At 42.6% G+C, this 16,725-nt stretch overlaps 1 long non-coding RNA gene across 1 annotated transcript in view; it reads left to right on the top strand.

Annotated features, from left to right (window-relative positions):
* Positions 1-571: 571 nt before the first annotated feature.
* Positions 572-16,725, top strand: part of LOC131105661 (uncharacterized) — a 65,305-nt gene continuing 49,151 nt past the window's right edge. Inside the window, exon 1 of the long non-coding RNA XR_009119969.2 lies at positions 572-703. This is a non-coding gene — a long non-coding RNA (uncharacterized LOC131105661). The remainder of the gene's footprint in view (positions 704-16,725) is intronic.

Genomic DNA, 16,725 nt, shown 5'->3' on the forward strand with positions numbered 1-16,725 from the left:
ATATACGACAGCTTAGAAGCCAATGTGACACCCCTACAAATGAATTTACTTACGTTGCCATTCTTGTATTATTTATTTAAGTAGGACAAAAGTTCACAAATGAATCAACAGCACTGACAATAACCTTACATGTCACTTCACAACAAATTATAGTCTTATTTTACCTGTAGTGTAAATGAATGAAATGATTAGGTGCCAATTAGCGAGTACCGGCAACAGCGAGGACGAATCCATTTGATGAGGGGATTAGCAACTTTTATTTAAAAAAAATTACAATAACTAACGTTTAATAGTGTATAACATGTGATATATTAGTAAATTCATAATGATATAACTAACAGGGATTGTACTTAGATTATTTTCATGGTAGCATTTAAATCTTTATATATTTTCAAATTATCGATCCCACCCCTCACTATATCCCTAAAGTGGTTCACTCCAGTTAAATCGTTTGCAGGCTTGTCTGCAGGTTTTCCTGCAAGTCAGGTACTGCTTACTTACTTACTTTTTTTTAATAGAGTTTCCACATTCGAATAAAGTATTAAGACATGATAAAGTAAATAATAATTTTAAAAACCCAGAAAATGAGGGGAATGGTCTCCCGGGTTTTTCCAAAGAAATGTTGGTCACCTGTTGGCCTAGCTTCTGCTACTGAAGTACAGGCCTTGAGCATACCAGAGGATCCAAAAACTCAATGAAAAAGGTAAGCAGCGGTTTTTCTTCGTAATAATGCCGTATATTTGTCCCATTGCATGTAGTTTTCAACGTAATGATTGTTTCATGCAACAAAATGTAATTAGATAATGTCAAACTTTCATGCAATTTGGTGGTCACTTGTCATTTTCTGTGCTGCATTCAATGCTTGTTTTCTAGATTGCATGTATACTCTGTTGGATGTTTCTTCATTTATCTGTTGCATGTGCTCTTCAAGAGGTATTCAGGTATGATCAGTAATGTACAGCAAGTATAGAGCTTTGCAAAGTAGGCTTCTGAATGAATCTGGTGGTTGCAACAGTGCATGGCTGCTGTGGCCTACTTTGGTGTGATGACCAACTTGGATGATTCTTTTCAAAAACCTTGCATTGCGGTCTTTCTTGAAAAGTTTCCTTCCTTCTTTTCTTAGTTGCTTGCTTTTTAAATTGACAGAGTTGTCATTTCTTACCAAATATCATAAATTGTATCAGTCTATACTTACGTCTATACTTTTGTGATATATCAAAGTGTAATGTTATTTAATTGACATACGGGTTTTAAACTGCAATTCATGCTCTTTTGCAGCCCTTTAAAAGCATATCAAGACTTGTGGTCTTTTTTTCTTTTTTTTTTATTTGAGGCCCGCCACAGATAAATTGGGACCGCCACAGTTAGATGTCCCATTATGTGTTTGGTGAACCTTTGCTCATGAACACATTAAAATAGGAGTGATCAATGTTGCCAACTTGGCGAACATTGAGACACCTGTAGATTATTTTTTCTGCTACTTTTTTTGGTGTATGATTCCCTTGTGTATGAAAGAAGGGTGCCAGTGTGATTTTATGATCCTCTACTCCTATTATGTACATGTTTACTTTATGGAAATCCTACTATTTCCTGTTTCACTGTGTCAACATGACTATTGCGAAGAAGGTCATTAAAACAGCAAAACTTGCGGTGGTCCAAGACCTTTGCTAGCTACTGTATGTTTTGGGAATACACATAATGGGCAACCTTTCCCCTTTCCCACACACGCACAGTTACATGTGAGTTTCTGCTAGTCTGTGCCATGCTGTAGATGGGAAATATGACGTGTGCTAATGCATTCTAAACAGCAGTGAGGTCGGCCTTATCCTGACTTTGGCAACAGTGCTGCTCCAGTTGAGGATGCTGGATGGGGGAGTGTGTTACTGTGGTCCTGTTTGTTTTTTAAATTTGGGTGTAGGCATGGGGTTATTACCGGTTTCAAGGTATACCGTGGAATGAAAATGTCAGGTTTCAAAGCCACTCAAATTTTGCATCATACCGTTTCCCACATGCTTTCACTCTACAGGTGCTGTTTTTTTCAACTTTATTTCTATCAGCAAGCATTGACAAAGCTCTGCAGGTGACTCATATCGTGCGACACGCGTCGAGACGAGAGTCAATCCGGTCGACACACCTCCAGCTCAATCTGAAAACTGTAATTTTAACACCATAATGTCTGACTATTTACATTAGGTGCATTTTAAGACATTTTTCTGCATCTTAATACCATGCATTGCCATCATTTGTACTTCACATGGGAATGGAGTTTAGTTGTAATAAAGCCATGGAAATGAACAGTCTCTAGGGCAGGGGTCTGAAACACGCGGCCCGTGGGCCAAATGTGGCCCGCAGGACACTAGTTTGAGGCCCCCGCCTTGATATGAAAGTTTAATGTTAGTGCGGACCGCGCAAGTTTGATATGGATGCTGTATTGTATCATGTACCCAGAAAAAATTATTACGTTTGATTAATGTTCATGTTAAAGGTTAAATAACTGTTAATAGTTATCCTCCCAATCCGTGTGGAAGTGGTAAGTTTTTGGCTATTTAAGTTTAAAGGAAATAACTTGAAGGCTACCGTTTAGGTCGCTAGCTCTTTAGTTTGCGAGTTAGCATGTGTCTCAAGACCCTGCAGTTGCGCAATATGTTGTAAATAAAAAAAGTATAAATGTGACTATAGTCGTGTTTTGTCATGTCTACAGGGCTCTAATAATGCTTTGTTCATTTTAATCTGAAAAAAATAATTTGTCTACCCACCAACTATATGTGGTTTCATTATTATATTTATTTATTTATTACTGATTGATTGATTTTCTTTATTCTTGATTTGTTCATTTATTTTTCATCTTATTTTGTGTAGAAAAAAAAGTAGGATATTTGAGAACAGTCTAATGTTTTCAGAGCTTTTCTTGTAGAAAATTGGAACCAATTTTTTTTTTTTTGGAAAACCTGATGCGGCCCAGTCTCACCCAGACCCTACCTCCAGTGGCCCCCAAGTAAATAGAGTTTGAGACCCCTGCTCTAGGGACACTGTAGTACTATTAGAACGTCATTAAAAAAAATATATATCCATAATAGAGGATCTTTGTAATGTAGAGTTTCTCTCCTTGTCACACAGCATAGTGGATGATGGCATGTACTGCACCCCCCCCCCGCCCCCCCCCCCGCCCAAGTTTCACCCCAGCTCTTCTTGCTATGTTTTTGTATTTGTTCACACATACACACACAGCGGGAGTCGGGCCTGCAGCCCCTTGGGTGTTTTGCGGGTTGGATTCACACCGATGAATTCTCTTACTGTGCTATTGTTATTTAAATGTGGGAAGGCGATCAGCAGCGAGCATTAATGGCATCCTCAGCAGTGCGGATGCAGCACAAGACACACACACACCTTCGCAGACAAAAGCACTCACACACACACGCACACACACACGCACACACATTTTAGCGTCAGCCTTGTGGATGCACCTTGAGGGCCACATGAATAACAAATAGCTCCGCCATCTGCAATAGCACAGAGTATTTCCAGCATTTTCGCCACATTAGTCAGCAGTCTTTTGACTTGGGCCCTCCACGCACCGCTTGGCGTATTAGCAACGCTCCCCCGCCGCTGCACACTGAAATTTAACCTTTTTATTTATTTATTTTTTAAAGCGTGCCGCTCCGATGAAGAAGATTAAACTTGGGAGCGCAATCGGCGTCCGTCTGACCTGGTCCTCTTCTAAAGTTTGATGAAAAGGGAGGGGTTGATGTTTTTTCTTCTGTCAAGGCCAATCAGAGCCTGGACGGTGTACGTGAGGTGACGGTATTGTTTCTACACCCCCCACCCCCCCACCCCACTCACACAACACTACTGACCAAAATGGGATTAGACAGGCACCCCTGGCCATTAGCACTTGACCTTTACCTGTTTTTTTTTTTTTTTTTTTAAATCACTACTGAACTTGTTGGATAGGTTGTCTCTCAATTTAGCTCCTTGTTGAGGAAAGAACTGGTACAATTAGATCAGGCTTATTGATCAAGGCATTAGCTAAACAATCACATTACTCATTTGACCTAGCCCTGGGCGACTAATAACGCTTCAAATTATCCCCATTTTGGGTTCCAATGAACTCCAATGTAAAGGCAGGGTTTCCCCGATGAAGCGTTGGTAGTAGGATGCATGCTGCTGCTGTACTGATAATTTGTTGTTCATTCATTCATTTTCTACCGCTTTTCCTCACGAGGGTCGCGGGGGTGCTGGAGCCTATCCCAGCTGTTTTCGGGCGAGAGGCGGGGTACACCCTGGACTGGTCGCCAGCCAATCACAGGGCACATATAGACAAACAACCATTCACACTCACATTCATACCTATGGACAATTTGGAGTCGGCTATTAACCTAGCATGTTTTTGGAATGTGGGAGGAAACCGGAGTACCTGGAGAAAACCCACGCATGCACGGGGAGAACATGCAAACTCCACACAGAGATGGCCGAGGGTGGAATTGAACCCTAGTCTCCTAGCTGTGAGGTCTGTGCGCTAACCACTAGACCGCCGTGCCGCCCTTAATTTGTTGTTCTTATGACAAAATATTTTTTCAATGATTTGGCTCTTTATGTATTAACTTATGGACGTTTTGTTTTCAACAACCAGAACATCAGCTGAGAACATGGCAAATCTATTAACTTCATGACAAAGTTGCTGAGAGCCTCCTTTTTGTTACCTGACCTATTTAGTCAAATAGTACCGTAGTGCTTTAATCTGTAAATTATTTTAAATCTGCAATTGACATGAATTTACCAGAATTTGATATACGTATTGTTTGTGTTTAAGTGATCCTTGAGACTTTATTCTAATTTTAATTAACTGTGTGAAGTTGATGATTCATGCAAACATGGCAAAAAGACAAATAATCTGTCAACCTTGTTGACTGTAAGCACCATTTTCAGTATTACAAGCAGTTTTTGTACAACTGTCTTTATATCACCAGCATGCAAGGAGACAGGAAAATAAAACACAGTTAGTGACTGATGCACGATCGTGCCCGCTGCCTTGTTAAAAACTTAGTGTATCTTATGAAACATGTTTAAGATTGCAAGATGCATATTGCAACATATTGAGAGCGGTATCATTTTAGCTATATTTTAGTAATATTTTAGCCATATGTACATGCAGAATGCTTGATGCCGCCCTTGCGCGGTCTGTACAGTGCTGCACAGCATGTTATGGAACTAGTTTACCAAGTAACTTCCGATATGAATCAAAATACAGGCAAGCAACCTAATAAAGTAACCTTATATGTGAATGAGGCACCACTGAGGTCCTCATTCGAGTCGGTCTCGGAAGAGGCGGTCGCTGCGTATGACTGGCCAATCAGTGTATACACTGTATACATATAACTGTTACACCCAGTAATTAAAGTAAAGGGAGTTTTTTGTTGTTTTCATGGAGTAATATTGCTTTGGTTAACTTATTTTGTACTTGTAAAGCACGTATATAAATGATCTGTGTGCAGTTAATACCTAGGTTTGGTGGGAACACTAGAACTTTATTCAACTCACTCCACCTCCGACTTGAAGAATTGCATGGAGCAACACAGATAATTAGCCTTCTATATGTAATAAATGTATTGAAAAGTGCAAAAAAAAAAAAAAAAGCTGTCTCACCAGAAAAGGCGCCAACTAATGTGTAAGAGATGATGACACAAGCATTGTTTTTGCTTTATTTGGAGTATCAGCATCTTATATGTGGTGCAATTTGAGCTTTTTGTGGTTGAGCTTTTTTGTTGTTTGCTAGAGTGTTGGACTTTGTGTGTGTGTGTGTGAGATTCAAAGTGTTGTCAGAAGTGATCCCATTTTCATTACTCACTGGCTCAAAGGAGGAGGTGAGGCCCTGGCTGGCTCGCTGCAGTGATAAATGCATTACCCCAATAAACCCTGTCGCCACTGAGGTGCTGAATGCTGACACACACACACACACACACACACACACACGAGAAAAGAAGAAAGAGGCTGCCAATGGCGAGAGCGATGGATAGATAAAGGGAGCAAAGAGACAACCAAATGGGAAGAGAAAGACAGTGACAGCTAAGAGGAGATGAGAAAAGAGGAGATGGAGGACGAGGAAGAAAATAAACAAGAGAAAGGGAGGGTGGCGGGAATGGGGGGGAAGGAAAAGTGACAGGTGCTGAAGAGAGAAGAGTGCAGATGAAGGAGAAGCAGCAGACAGGAAGTGGGAGGGTGGAGACAGGGAGCTAATGGGTAGCGGCGTGCTAATGGTTGCATTCAGAGCTGGACTGAGGATGCTGTGGATGGAGGTAAAGGGAGAGTGAAGGATGAGCAGTGTCCAGCTGACCTCTTTTTTTTCTACTCCGCTCTTCGTTAGAGAAGCACAGGTCTGTTGCCAGTCGTAATGCCGGAAGACGGCAGGTGGAAGAAGCTCACAATGTGGCCAACTTCCCACAACTCTACTCTTTACAAACTGTGTAAAAAGGCCAAGAGTAAAATTTGTTGTTTATAAGTTTTATACTGTATATTGTGATTGTTTGATATGATTGTAGAACTTTCATGGTCCATATGAGGTTTTGTAAACGGTTGGTGGGATGCAAGGAAGGATACCACACATTTTCTGTTGTTTTTTTGACAAATACTATTAAGTTACTTGTGTATACCATAAATAGGGCTGTCCCGTTTTTCACTTTTCGAATACAATACCGATATTGCAGTATTAACTATTGTCTGGTACCATTATCAAGTCATACTTTAGAACAGGGGTCTCAAACTCAATTTACCTGAGGGCCACCGGAGCTAGTAGGTTCTGGGTGAAGCAAAGTACTGAAAAAGTGTAGGGTATAGCAGAAGCAAAAGCACTGAAGATAGTTTTTTTTTTTTAATTGATATTTTTTCCAGTTTTTAATCAATGCGTTTTGTTTTTTTTTTCTTTTTTTAATTGATATTTTTCCAGTTTTTAATAAAAAAACAAAACGCATTGATTAAAAACTGGAAAAAATATCAATAAAAAAAAAACTATCTTCAATGCTTTTGCTTCTGCTATACCCTACACTTTTTCAGTACTTTGGTTCCGGTTTTCCACACCAAAATATCCGATAAAACATTCCACTGTTCTCAAGTATCTTAATTTTTATTTTTCTATACACAAAATTAAGATAAAAAAAATAAACAAATTAAGAATAAAGACAATAAATCAATCAATCAGTAATAAATAAGTAAAATAATAACAAAACAGCAAATAAGAAACGTAAGAAACCACATACAGTTGGTAGAGACATATTTTTTTTCAGATTCAAATGTACAGTATTAACAGTTATTTAACCTTTAACATGAACATGAATGAAACTTAATAGTTTGACCCAATTAGCAAGTTGGCATCTTACTCAGTTCCATCTGGGAGCAGCATCATAACTTTAACATGTTTGATGAGATGCTTTATGATGACGTGTATTTTCCCTTTTATTCCAAGTCATTTCCTGCATTTTATTTGTACCCAGCGTCATAAGCCTTCATTGCCTTTAGCTTCATTGCTATAATCCAAAGCAAAACAGGGTAGGGTAACAGTACGGGCGGGGCAAAATCATGTTAATTGTGTCCGGTGTGCACATAGCTTTAAGCTGTCGTTTCAACATTAAACTTTCAACATCAAACTCGCGTCTCGCGGGCCGCGAGTTTGAGACCCTTGCTTTCGAACCTATTCTATTCTAACCTAAGTGATATTACTCAAACAGACAACAGTAGTCGGCAATAGGCACGGAGGAAAAACCCACCCATTGTTTATGCATCTGGTGTGTAGTGTTGTTGACAATGTAGTGGTATGGATCTAGGCAAAATACAGCCAGGTTCGAGGTGCTCAATTAAGCGTTTAAACTCCACATTACTCACCATTGACAGGGGCTGGTTCTTTGGTTCTGTAATTGCTAATGACTTTTTGCCCGCCCGCAGGAGTTTCTCATGCGTTCCTGCTTCAGATGTGCGATGAAACTGCTTGTAGAAAACTTCCCTGGTTGTGTGGCTCCATGGGAAACGTCTGTGTATTTTGTGTTTTTTTTAACTTGAATGAAACATACTGGGCGGCACGGCAATCGAATGGTTATCGCGTAGACCTCACAGTTAGGAGACCCAGGTTCAATTCCACCCTCGGCCATCTCTGTGTGGAGTTTGCATGTTCTCCCCGTGCATGCGTGGGTTTTCTCCGGGGACTCCGGTTTCCTCCCACATTCCAAAAACATGCTAGGTTAATTGGTGACTCCAAATTGTCCATAGGTATGAATGTGAGTGTGAATGGTTGTTTGTCTATATGTGCCCTGTGATTGGCTGGCGACCAGTCCAGGGTGTACCCCGCCTCTTGCCCAAAGACAGCTGGGATAGGCTCCAGCACCCCCGCGACACTCGTGAGGAAAAAGCGGTAGAAAATGAATGAATGAATGAATGAATGAAACATACTGCCGCACGGTCGACATTACTCAGAGAGTCTACTGATGTAAATTTTTTAACTGCACAAACGACAGTAGCGACATTTGTGGTCCCCATCCAGCAGCTTTACACACCTCTGCATGCGCTTTAAAATGTTGCTTTTTTTAAAACTCATGCATGTCACATTTGCTATAATTCTGTTTACAATGAACTCGGCAGTGCTGTTATAGTGTCTAAACCCCAACAAATCAAAGGCCTCCTTAATTTTTGTACCCTTGAGGAAATGTCTGTATACATATATGTATACTATATAAAATATATAATATATATATATATATATATATATATATATATATATATATCATGTGAATGGATGGCTGTATTTCTTCAAGCATAGTACCCAAGTCAAATTTGTATGAGCATGCATACTGCGTGATATTTTGTGTGTGTGTGTGTGTGTGTGTGTGTGGGGGGGCACAAGCGCAACCCAAGTGCCCCCACTCCTAATCACCAACCCTCTCACCTTCGCCCCTTGGTCTCCCTGCATCTCTCTCTCACCCCTCTACCGCCCAGCTCACCACCTCTGGTAATGAGGTGAAGGTGGATCAGAACCCTTAGTGCAGGCGAGGGCCGCGGGTATCTCGACTACACGCGGGTCAGGCCTCCCTCATTAGCTGCCATCACAGGCTGAACGCGCAGGTGTGCAAATTGTAATAAAAAAAAAACCCTCAAAAAAACACCATGACTTGTATCATCAAAAAAGGAAAAGATGGAGGATAAAAATGCCATGCGGACCTTTTTGGGCTGCTTGAAGAACTCTCAAAGTGGCGGTGGGGAGGGAATGTGGGATTTAGATGGGTAAAGTGAGAGGTTGAGCGGGGTGCAGGGCAGCATACAATTAAAAAGGACCGGGGAGGAAAGGGGGCTGACCTGCTGATATGAACTGAGTGGGTTTGGAAGGGGGGCGGGAAGAGAGGAGGTGTGTGGGGGTGGTGGTGGTGGGATGAACGTGCGCCACATAATGAAAGCTTGAACTTTTTGAGGCTGGGGCGGCATACCAAATGGAGTCACCTTCCAGGAGTGCGCAGAGAGGGAAAGGAAACAACAGGCGACCTGGACGATTCCAGGCAAAGCCGAGGACTTTAACGAGGGACAAGGGAGAGGGACTGAACATGGTGGGGACAGAGGGGAGGGAAGGTGGGTTAGGATGCAGCCCCACTTGCCTAGTAATAAGTAGCGAGGAGGAAGGAAGGAAGGTAGGGAGGGACGGACGGCTAGCGAGAGGGCCCCCGCCGCATGACTGCCACGGGGGCCTGAGTGACAGAAATTAATAATTAGTGACAATGATTGACAGCGCTCCCTCCATCTGCGGCTCCTCCGCCGCCTCGCAACGCTGGCCTCCGCCAGCGACCGCGGGCACAATGAGCTCCGGAGGGATTGTGGGAGACGCACATGATTGACATCTGCCTCCTGGAGAGACAAGGGGGAGGGAAGAGGAGAAAAGGAGGGGAGGGGCAGTGTACCAAAAGGGAGGGATGGGTGACGGCAGGGGGGCAAATGCGGCCTGGACAGTTTTTTTTTGTCAGGGGGTGGGGTTAGGATGAATGGTCAGAAGAGTGGAGGGCTTATCAGCTCCGCTGTGTCCTCCTACTCCACACCCCCCCCCCACCCCCCCGCCATCTCCATCATGCCTTGGACTGCTCATCTCACCATCCCATTTTCCAGCCCTCCACGCCATGGCGGCATTATGCAAAAGTGACAAATTGACCACAGGAGGGGGATAAATAAAGAGGAGAAAATGAGAAAGAGGGGGCCATTCCGTGGCGCCAGTGGGTGGAAATAGCCTGTAGATAGCCATCAACGGGGGATTTGTCACTTGTCTCTTCTCCTGTCCCATCTCGCCATCCTCCCTCAATCCCGTTGTCCGAGCTATCACTCCTCGCAGCCAATCTTATTTAGCTTTCTCACTGTCCTCGTGAGCTAAACTTTTCTTGTTTGTTGGCTGTTTGCTGACAGTGACCCACAGCGTCCATATTGACCATTAGCGCCGTCTCTATAACGCAGTGTGGATAAGTAGGCAAGGTTTACAGCAGGGGTCTCAAACTCAATTTACTTGGGGGGCCACTGGAGCTTGGGTCTGGGTGAGACTGGGCCGCATCAGGTTTTCAAAAAAAACAAACAAACAAAAAAACGCATTTATTAAAAACATTTTTTTTTTAAAAACTTCGCTTTGGTTCCAATTTTCTACAAGAAAAGCTCTGATAAAACATTCCACTGTTCTCAAATATCTTACTTTTTATTTTTCTACACAAAATAAGATGAGAAATAAATAAACAAATCAAGAATCAAGAAAATCAATCAATCAGTAATAAATAAATAAATATAATAATAATAATAATAATAATAATAAAAGGGCAAATAATAAAAACTTAAGAAACCACATATAGTTGGTGGGTAGACAAATAATTTTTTTCAGATTAAAATGAACAAAGCATTATTAGAGCCCTGTAGACATGACAAAACACGACTATAGTCACATTTATACTCTTTTTATTTACAACATATTGCGCAACTGCAGTGTCTTGAGACACATGCTAACTCGCAAACTAAAGAGCTAGCGACCTAAACGGTAGCCTTCAAGTTATTTCCTTTAAACTTAAATAGCCAAAAACTTACCACTTCCACACGGATAGGGAGGATAACTATTAACAGTTATTTAACCTTTAACATGAACATTAATCAAACGTAATAATTTTTTCTGGGTACGTGATACCATACAGCATCCATATCAAACTTGCGCGGGCCGCACTAACATTAAACTTTCATATCAAGGCAGGGGCCTCAAACTAGTGTCCTGCGGGCCGCGTGTGTGAGATCCGAATGGATGGGTGGAAGGATGAATTACAGACCTGTTCTATACAAGGGTCCCCGACATGACATGTTACCGGTATATATTGTTTAGAATTATGTTCTACATTGTTTGATTTTTGAAAGCGAATGATAAATGACCAAAAATTACATTTATAGTTCATGGTGCCAACCATGACAAACTAGCTCTGTAGTTCAGCCTCATTTCAGGAAGTGATGTCATCAGGGTGACAAAGCTAAGGCAGAGTAAATAAACGCTTCTCAAGGTAGTTCGCCGACTTGATTCTGTATATTTTCCATCAAAATAGTAGTCATGCCAAATTATTGTTGCTGCTGGATGTTCACAGTATATGAGTGATACGCTAAGTTTGTTTTCTTCTCAAAAGAGGAACAATGGATGAAGTACAGAGAACGAGAGACGGATGGACTCCCACCTTTGCAGTGATCATTTCACTGACGACCTTTACAAGAAACATTTGGCTTGAAAGTACAATATTAATGCATTTTAAAAAGGATGCTATTCCGCCAGTACAAAGGAAAAAAACAAGACAACAAATAATGACCACTACATTAAAGTTGGCACTAGAAAGAAAGTCTTGTTTACATGATGTCTTCTAAACTCTTCTAAAATGAAAGTAAAGGTATACCCAGACATGATGTTTGGTCTGGAGACAGTCCCACCTATAAAAGTTATTTTTTTTCAACTTTGCAGTTTGTTTTCCATAATCTAACAAAGTATAATGTAATCCCAAATGATGAACACATTAAAGCAAAGTCATGTCAAAGACCCTTTAAATGACATCTATATTCTGGTGCCATATAGAAAATATAATTAATATCACCTTGTAACAGGACAGGGCGTAGAGGAAACAATAATGCCCCCCCCACCCCCCAACACAAGTACTGTTTCCGCCTTCCATGTTGTGACTTGAGCTAATCTGCTGCAGTACGGCTTAATCGCTGCACCGGGTCTCTAAGGCTTACTGCAGCACACAGGTCTGCTACAAAGTACACTATTTACCTCAGGGCCTCAAAAAGAATAGGCTTTCACAGAGCCCTGTGAAATCCAGTGGGGAATCAGTTTCACATCACAACACATTATTGATTTTCTCTCTTTTTTTTCCTTCCCAAAAGAGACAGGGTTTTTTTTTCCCCGTTGTTGCTGGAGTCTCAGCAGTGTCCACTACAAGGGTTTGGAAAGAAGCTCAGAATTCAGGTCATGCCCTTGAGCAATGGAAGGTGTCTTTGTCAACCACAATAATCAGTTCTATTGGTGACCTACACAGGTTTTAGTGTCAGTGTATCACAATGTAGTAAATGGACGCACCCGTACCCTACAACATTCATTCATTCATTTTCTACCGCTTATCCTCGCGAGTCGCGGTGGGTGCTGGAGCCTATCCCAGCTGTCTTCGGGCGAGAGGCAGGGTACACCCTGGACTGGTGGCCAGCCAATCACAGGGCACATATAGACAAACAACCATTCACACTCACATTCATACCTATGGATAATTTGGAGTCGCCAATTAACCGAGCATGTTTTTGGGAGGAAACCGGAGTACCCGGAGAAAACCCACACATTGTCGGTAAATAAACACTCCGCTACAATTATATAATTTATGGTAGTTTGATATTTTGACTTTGAAAAAAGTTGAATGCAGTTGGTGTTCTTGAATGTCCCTCTTCAGTTTCATCTGGCCTAACTGAAGTATGTAACTTTTGGCTTCTTTACCCCGCTATAGTACATACACACACATGGAACAGACGGCTCAGAGCACGTGGACTTGACAGTTGGTAACTGCAGGGCCCAGCAGGTGCAGGGTGTGTTTTTATGTGTGTGTGTGTTTTTATGTGTGTGTGTGTTTTTGTGTGTGTGTGTGAGTGATCCCGGAGGGCCCTGACTCATGGCCAGAGAGGCTAACAAGCAGAGCTACGTCATAGAGGCTGGACTAGCCTGGAGTCGAGTTCACTTCAGCTTTTGTGATTGATTAGAATTGGCCTGGACGTGGGACGATGTCTTGCCTTTGGTCACAAGCTTTGACTACCTACATTACATCAATACACCCCTCGCACGCCGCCACCCTACTCCTCTTTGTGTGGCCTCGTGTAAAACCGGGGGGGGGGATTATAAGCGTTTATGTTTTATGCTGGTGAATTGTTGGAATTCAGATGTTTTTTTTTGTTTCATTTTTGTTTCTAAAATGGCGGCACGGTGGTAAAGTGGTTAGCGCGCAGACCTCACAGCTAGGAGACCAGGGTTCAATTCCACCCTCGGCCATCTCTGTGTGGGTTTTCTCCGGGTACTCCGGTTTCCTCCCACATTCCAAAAACATGCTAGGTTAATTGCCGACTCCAAATTGTCCATAGGTATGAATGTGAGTGTGAATGGTTGTTTGTCTATATGTGCCCTGTGATTGGCTGGCCACCAGTCCAGGGTGTACGCTGCCTCTTGCCTGAAGACAGCTGGGATAGGCTCCAGCACCCCCCGCGATTGAGGATAAAACAGCAAAACAGTTCCAGACCATCACACTACCACCACCATATTTTACTGTTGGGATGATGTTCTTTTTCTCAAACTCTGCATTACTTTTAGGGCATCTGCCCTGTGATTGGCAGATTATCAAGACATGTGACTTGTCAATGTGAGCGCAAGCATGTAGCAGCATGTAATATCAAAAAATAACAATATTACAGAATAACTAATAAATAACAATGTATTATGGCATGTTTTTCACTGCCAATATGCAGATTTTGTTACAATGTGGTGGCCATGATGGCGGCCTTATGGAGACGAATAGTTTGTGATTGGCTGGCCACCAGTCCAGGATGTACCCCGCCTCTCGCCCGAAGACAGCTGGGATAGGCTCCAGCGCCCCCGAGCCCCTCGTGAGGAAAAAGCGTTGAATGATTTGAATGAATGTTTCTAAAATGAACTGCAGGCCACAAATGGCACCTTGGCTAAACTTTGGACCCACCTTACATAAGCGGTCCTAAACAGCACTCTCGCTTGGCCCAGTACTTGACGGACCTCCTCCCCTGCCCCCCCGACTGCAGTGTCATCTTGAAAGGCTCTGCAGCTCCCACACCTGGCCCGCCGGCTGCCTCTTTGGTCTGTCTCACCTTTTGTCAGCGCCATGTTAATGAAGGCGCTGTCAATGTCCACCTATCGCACACCGGGGGCGCGTTTTAATAAGTTGGCTATTTGATCACCGTACACGCACACACGCACACACAAACCTGCCTTCTGGATGATGCTCTTCTCACTTGAAGTGAAGGTTGGGGGGGGCTGGTCAGCTGATTAGGAGGTGGGTGGTTGTCTTAAAAAAAAAAAAAAAAAAAAGAAAAGATATTTATTTCTCCTCCTCCTCCTGCACCCGAGTGAGTCTCTCTTTTCAGGGCTTAGATGAAAGCGGGCCGAGCGCCGGGCTTCCAACAAAAAAAAGTGCCAAGCGATCACAAACAAACCTTCAGATGAATCACATCAAAGGCGCCGGCCCAATTGTTAGCCCCCCTCGTATCTGCGGAAAATTGGCTCATTAAGGGCAAAAAAAAAGAAAAAAATGACATTGTTTACATTAGCAGCGGCCCTGATTAGCGCCGGCCATGTTTGTTGTTGTGTTGCTCGGCGGCTGCTGTCCGCTTTACCGACAGGCCACTTGAGCCGCGGCGTACAATCGCTCCTTTGAAGGCTTTAGAACGACAGAGAGGGCGACAACAAAAAGAAAAAAAATACCAAACAATTTGTGTTCCCTACACAATTGGACATGATAGCGGCCTTTTCTCTCACCCGCTCTTTTACTCCTCGGTTCATCAGCTCTTTAGGACTAATTAGTGGAAATGTAAGGTGATAGGATGGGACTGTCGCGAGGCCCCGCCGCTGGCTCTGCTTGTGTCGTAATTGCGGCGATAAAGAGGTAGCACTGAGTAGGGGACGATACAAAAGGCTCCATCTTTTGTGGAGGAAGATGACACTTTCAAATTTAAGTACAATATGTTTTTTTTTGTGCTGCTTTGGTGTGCATTTCTTTCTCTGATCTAACACTTCAGGGTCCTTCCATGTTCTCCTCAAGCTCGTTGTTCTTGAAAGTCTGTAGCATCGCTAAAAGCACAACTGAGATGTAATGGGGTAATTTCATATTAATTTCAGGTGTATTATTGCACACATTTTCATACAGTAAAGGCACATTTCATATAGGAAAAAGTATAATAACTACCATGCATTAACTCGTGTATGTATGTTTTTTCAACCCAAATGTCATATTTGTCTTTTATACAGTGCATCCGGAAAGTATTCACAGCGCTTCACTTTTTCTACATTTTGTCATGTTACAGCCTCATTCCAAACTGAATTAAATTAATCTCTTACCTCAAAATTCTACACAAAATACTCCATTATGACAATGTGAAAAAAGGTTTTTTTGACATGTTTTGAATTGATTAAAAATAGAAAACAAAAAAATCACATTTACATAAGTATTCACAGCCTTTGCTTAATACTTTGTTGATCCACCTTTGGCAGCAATTACAGCCTCAAGTCTTTTTGAATATGATCCCACAAGTTTAGCACACCTATCTTTAGGCAGTTTTGCCCATTCTTCTTTGCAATAAGTCTCAAGCTCCATCAGGTTGGATGGGAGACGTCTGTGCACAGCCATTTTCAGATCTCTCCAGAGATGTTCGATCGGATTCAAGTCTGGACTCTGGCTGGGCCACTCCAGGACATTCACGGAGTGGTTCTGAAGCCAATCTTTTGAGATCTTGGCTGTGTGCTAATGTCTACTGTCTGTATGGTCAAGGTACATGACCAGTCTACTGAGGTCAAGAGCGCTCTGGATTAGGTTTTCATCCAGGATATCTCTATATATTGCTGCATTCATTTTTCCTTCTATCCTGACTAGTCTGCCAGTTCCTGCTGCTGAAAAACATCCCCACAGCATAATGCTGCCACCACCATGCTTCACTGTAGGGATGGTATTGGCCTGGTGATGAGCAGTGCCTGGTTTCCTCCAAACATGGCGCCTGGCATTCACACCAAAGAGTTCAATCTTTGTCTCATCAGACCAGAGAATTTTGTTTCTCATGGTCTGAGAGTCATTCAGGTGCTTTTTGGCAAATTCCAGACGGGCTGCCATGTTCCTTTTACTAAGGAGTGGCTTTCGTCTGGCCACTCTACCATACAGGCCTGATTGGTGGATTGCTGCAGAGATGGTTGTCCTTCTGGAAGGCTCTCCTCTCTCCACAGAGGAACGCTGGAGCTCTGACAGAGTGACCATTGGGGCCTTGGTCACCTCCCTGACTAAGGCCCTTCTTCCCCGATCGCTCAGTTTAGAAGGCCGGCCAGCTCTAGGAAGAGTCCTGGTGGTTCCAAACGTCTTCCATTTACGAATAATGGAGGCCACTGTGCTCATTGGGACCTTCAAAGCAGCAGAAATGTTTCTGTATCCTTCCCCAGAT

The sequence above is a fragment of the Doryrhamphus excisus genome, linkage group LG5 (assembly GCF_037039965.1).
Source record: "Doryrhamphus excisus strain RoL-2023G ecotype Guam linkage group LG5, RoL_Dexc_Guam_v1.1, whole genome shotgun sequence".
Lineage (NCBI taxonomy): Eukaryota > Metazoa > Chordata > Actinopteri > Syngnathiformes > Syngnathidae > Doryrhamphus > Doryrhamphus excisus.